The following is a 6,000-nucleotide window of genomic DNA, read 5'->3' as shown; positions in this document are numbered from 1 at the left end:
AAGGTTTGTGAGGCATGACCTGCAGTTGTGGTCACTGTCACCAAAGTGTTCTCCCACTGGGAGATCTGACACCTGTCCTGGCTCATTGCCGAGCACCAAATCCAAAATGGCCTCTCCCCTCACCAGCCTGTCTACATACTGAGTAAGGAAACCCTCCTGCACACACCTGACAAAAACAGCTCCATCCAAACCATCTGCACTAAGGAGGTTCCAGTCAATGTTGGGAAAGTTGAAATCACCCATAACAATATCCCTGCTACATCTGCATTTTTCCAAAATCTGCTGGCCTATGAGTTCTTCAATCTCTCTATTGCTAACCCCCAATGAGGTGGCTGCTCCCTTGCTGTTCCTAACTTCCACCCATACTGACTCAGTAGACAAACCTTCCTCAACAACCTTTGTTAATGTAGCTGTGATGCACTCTCTCATTAGCAATGCTACACCCTTTCCTCTTTTTGCACCCTCCCTGTTCTCTTTAAACGTTCTAATCCCTGGAACATCTAGCAATCATTCCTGTCCCTGTGAAACTCATGTCTCCGATATGGCCACAACATTATAGCCCCAAGTACTGATCCATGCTCTAAGTTCATCACTCTTATTTCTGACATTCCTTGCATTAAAACAGACACACTTAAACCAATCCCTTTGTTTCATCACGTGAGAAACCTTCCAGCTGGATTCACTATATCCTGTTCCTGCCCCATCTACAACTGCCCCCTTCTCAGATAAGTAGCTCTGATTCCCATCCCCTTGCCAAACTAGTTTAAACCCTCCCGAACCACACGAGAAAATCTCCCACCCAGGAAATTTGTGCCCCTCCAATTCAGGTGCGAACTGTTCTTCATGTACATGTCCCACTTTCCCCAGAAGGTATCCCAATGGTTTAGGTATCTGAAGCCCTCCCTCCTGCACCAGCCTCACAGCCACGTGATAAGCTACATTTGCTGACTGTTCCTCATCTCACCGTCTCGTGGCACCGGTAGCAAACCTGAGTTCACTACTCTACTCGTCCTGCTCTTCAGCTTCCAACCTAGCTCTGTGTAGTCACTTTTCAGATCCTCAATCCCTTTCCTGGCTATATCATTGGTGCCAATATGTACCACGATTTCTGGCTGATCACCCTCCCCCTTCAGAATCCTGTAAACCCGATCGGCGATATCGAGGATCCTGGCACCGAGGAGGCAACATACCTTCTGGGAGTCCCATTCCTGACCACAAAATCTCCTGTCAACCCATCTAACTATTGAGTCGCCTACCACGAGCGCTTTTCTATTCTCCCCCCTTCCCTTCTGAGGCACATTGCCAGGCTCAGTGTCAGAGACCTCACCCACTTAAAAACGTCTTGGCAGCCCTTGTTTCTCTCTGCCCTCTCTCCTCGCTGCTCTGCTCTTTTCACTCACCTTCCCAGCAGTCCTCCGCTCCTCCCTCGCAACTCTCGACGAATCGAACGAGTCAAACAGTCAGGAACAAAGCAGAGGTTCGACTGATAAATTAAACTGCATTTATTTCAATGCAAGAGGCCGAACAGGGAAGGCAATTGAACTCCGGGCATGATTAGGAACATGGGACTGTGATATAGCAATTATAGAGATATGGCTCAGGGATGGACGGGACTGGCAGTTTAATTTTTCAGGATACAAATGCTATATGGAGGATAGAAGGGGGGCAAGAGACGAGGGGAAAGTGGCATTTTTGATAAGGGATATCATTACGGCTGTACTTAGGGAGGATATTCCTAAGAACATGTCCAGGGAAGTTACTTGGGTGGAATTGAGAAATAAGAAAGGGATGATCATCTCATTGGGATTGTACTATAGACCCTCTCCACCCTAGTCCCAGGGAAATTGAGAAACAAATTTGTAAGGAGATCTCAGTTATCTGTAAGAATAATAGGATAGTTATGGTAGGGGATTTTAACTTTCCAAACATCGACTGGGACTGCCATAGTGTTAAGGGTTTAAATGGAGAGGAATTTAAGTGTGTACAAAAAAAATTTCTGATTCAGTATCTGATTCAGTTTTCTGATTCACTATCTACCAGAGGAGGTACAAAACCTGACCTCTTGGGAAATAAGGCAGGGCAAGTGACTGAGGTGTCAGTGGGGGAGCACTTTGGAGCCAGCGACCATAATTCTATTAGTTTTAAAACAGTAATGGAAAAAGATACTGGATCAAAAAGTTAAAATTCTAAATTGGGAAGAAGGCCAATTTCAACAGTATCAAGCAAGATCTTTCAAAAGTTGTTGGCGGTGAATGTTTGCAGGTAAAGGGATGGCTGGAAATTGGGAAGCCTTCAAATGAGATAACGAGAGTCCAGAGATAGTATGTTCTTGTTAGGATGAAAGGAAAGACTGGTAGGTGTAAGGAACACTTGATGACAAGAGAAATTGAGGTTTTGGTCAAGAAAAAGAAGGAAGCATATGTCCGGTGTAGACAGCAGACATTCAGTGAAACCTTAGAGTATAAAGACAGTAGGAGTGTACTTGAGAGGGAAATCAGGAGGGCAAAAAGGGGACATGAGATAGCTTTGACAAATGAGGTTAAGGAGAATCTAAAGGGATTTTATAAATACAGTAATGACGAAAGGGCAATTTGTTGGAGGGAATCCTGAGGGACAGGATTTACATGTGTCTGGAAAAGCAAGGACCGATTAGGGATAGTCAATATGGGTTTTAGCATGGGAAATCATATATCACTAACAACTGAGTTTTTTCAAATAGTAACGAAGAGGATTGATGAGGGCAGTGGATATGATCTGTATGGACTTCAGTAAATCCTTTGACAAGGTTCCCCATGGGAGACTGGTTAGCAAGGTTAAATCACATAGAATACAGGGAGAACTAGCCATTTGGATACAGAACTGGCTCGAAGGTAGATGACAGGGTGGTGGTGAAGGGTTGCTTTTCTGACTGGAGGACTATGACCAGTGGTGTGCCACGAGGATCGGAGCTGGGTCTACTGCTTTTCATCATTTATGTAAATGACTTGGATATGAACATAGGATGTATAGTTAGAATGTTTGCAGATGACGCCAAAGTTGGAGGTGTAGCAAACAGCAAAGAAGGTTACCTCAAGAGTACAACAGGATCTTGATCAGATGGGCTAATGGGCTGAGGAGTGGCAGATGGAGTTTAGCTTAGATAAATGTCAGCTGCTGCATTTTGGAAAGGCAAATCAGAGCAAGACTTATACAATTAATGGTCAGGTCCTGAACATTAGTGTCTCTGCTAAGAACCCTGATATTGGAGATTCCATCGGTGTTCCGTTGGTCTGTCTGTAGGTTTTGTTGTTGAAGGTGAAGTGGGTGATAACGCATAGGTCCACTAGCTTGACGATATTGTCCTTGCTGATGAAGTTGGTGGTGTTTGGTGTATGTGCCTTTGGGTCTTCTAATCGTGTAGTCAGTGTTTCCTTGGCCAGATTGATGTGAACAGGGCTGTTACATCAATCTTAGTGCCTTTGATGGTCTTCAGGAATTCTTGGGTGGAGGGTGGGGACTAACATGCGTCTTCTAAGTATTTTAGTCTTTCGTGTAGCTCATTCAGTTTCACCTTCAACAACAAAACCACAGACAAACCAACGGAACACCCATGGGATCTCCGATATCAGGTTTCTTAGCAGAGGCAGTAATGCAGAGATTCAAACAAACAGCTCTGCCAACCATCCAACCCAAACTTTGGATCCGCCACATGGATGACACCTTTGTCATCACTAACCAAAACAAATTAGAGGAAACCTTCAAGACCATCAATAATACCCTTACTGGCATAAAATTCACTAAAGAACTGCATTTTGGGAAAGCAAATCTTAGCAGGACTTATACACTTAATGGTAAGGTCCTAGGGAGTGTTGCTGAACAAAGAAACCTTGGAGTACAGGTTGATAGCTCCTTGAAAGTGGAGTCGCAGGTAGATAGGATAGTGAAGAAGGTGTTTGGTATGCTTTCCTTTATTGGTTAGAGTATTGAGTACAGGAGTTAGGAGGTCATGTTGCGGCTGTACAGGACGTTGGTTAGGCCACTGTTGGAATATTGCCTGCAATTCTGGTCTCCTTCCTATCGGAAGGATGTTGTGAAACTTGAAAGGGTTCAGAAAAGATTTACAAGGATGTTGCCAGGGTTGGAGGATTTGAGCTACAGGGCGAAGCTAAACAGGCTGGGGCTGTTTTCCCTGGAGCGTCGGAGGCTGAGGGGTGACCTTATAGAGGTTTACAAAATTATGAGGGGCATGATTAGGATAAATAGACAAAGTCTTTTCCCTGGGGTCGGGGAGTCCAGAACTAGATGGCATAGGTTTAGGGTGAGAGGGGAAGGATATAAAAGAGACCTAAGGGGTAACTTTTTCACGCAAAAAGTGGTACATGTGTGGAATGAACTGCCAGAGGAAGTGGTGGAGGCTGGTACAATTGCAACATTTAAGAGGCATTTGGATGGGTATATGAATGGGAAGGGTTTGGAGGGATATGGGCCGGGTGCTGGCAGGTGGGACTAGTTTGGGTTGGGAGATCTGGTCGGCATGGACGGGTTGGAACGAAGGGTCTGTTTCCATGCTGTACATCTCTATGACTCTAACTAGAGGGCATAGGTTTAGGGTGAGAGGGGAAAGTTTTAAAAGGGACCTAATGAGCAACTTTTTCATGCAAAAGGTGGTGTGTGTACGGAATGAGCTGCCAGAGGAATTGTGGGAGGCTGGTACAATTACAAGATTTAAGAGACGTCTGGATGAGTATATGAATAGGAAGGGTTTAGACAGATATGGGCCGGATGCTGGTAAATGGGACTAGATTAGTTTGCGACATCTAGTCGGCGTGGACGAGTTGGACTGAAGGGTCTGTTTCTGTCCTGTACATCTCTATGACTCTAAGACAATAATTTGTTCTATTTCACTTCTGTCTGTCAATATTTGCTTTCACTTTATCTGGAACAATCTATTTGCCACTAAAATTGGTCCTCCCTCAATTGTATATATTTACTTTCAATTACCCCTAGTCCTTTCTTATGGCTGATCTAAACCATGTAATAGCACCACCATAGTTCCTTCAACATTCTCACATTGAGATTGATTCACTTGTTCCATCTTATTCCTCAGAATTAGATCCTGCATCCTTATTTGACTGAAAACATACATCAAAAAAATTTTCATGAACATACCAGAAACTCTTGCTCTAGACTAGCACTAAACCTTAGACTATTATTATGTAAGTTTATAATTAAAGTCCTCCATTATCACTGATCCATAGCTTTTGCACCTCTAATTTCCCTGAAAATTCACTCCTCTAAATCATTCTTACTAATTGATAACCCTGTTATCATACCTTTATTGTTTTTAAACTCATATTAAATAAATGTTGTCTTTGATTTTAATTGAATTAAAATTAGAATTATTTTCCTTCTTAATATAATTTTAGGTTAAACTCTCGATCTGTTAATTAAACATTGATTATTTAGCAAATTGATTTTTAATTTTTAGGGACAATTGTTTGTTTTGACTGGAGTTTGGATCAAGGAGGGATCTGATTGAGGTTCATAAGATCCTGAATGGTCTTTATGTTATAAAGTGTTTACCGGGCTTGTGTGGCACAGTGATAGTGTCCTAGCTCTGGGTCGCAGGGTTTGAGTCACATCTATTCTGAAGATGTTTCAAAACATGTTTGAACAAGTTGATTAAATTAAATGTTTTCCATGGCTTTATGGATGTGCAGTTCTTTTTTACAATAGTACCACAATGTGATTTATTTTTCACAGAAAGAAAGAAAAGAAATCATGTTGTGCATTTTGTTTCTAACATGCAAAGCTATAAATAAAAGATTGTCATGTGAAAGATTGTCATTCCTATTTTTGGCTCATTAGCATAAAAATCTCAGTTGGTAAAACAACACCAAAACTGAAAGAGTTAATTCAAATAATTTCCTAATAAGGAATGGGCAATCGCAAAAATTTGAATATATGTTGGAAACTTAGCCTTTTCTGACACATTTTCCCCATTGCTTCTGTGATATTATT

The sequence above is a fragment of the Chiloscyllium plagiosum genome, unplaced genomic scaffold (assembly GCF_037043375.1).
Source record: "Chiloscyllium plagiosum isolate Xiang-an unplaced genomic scaffold, Cpla_swu_hap1 HiC_scaffold_12, whole genome shotgun sequence".
NCBI lineage: Eukaryota > Metazoa > Chordata > Chondrichthyes > Orectolobiformes > Hemiscylliidae > Chiloscyllium > Chiloscyllium plagiosum.
The sequence above is the reverse complement of the archived record's forward strand: the minus strand, read 5'-3'. Positions refer to the sequence as shown.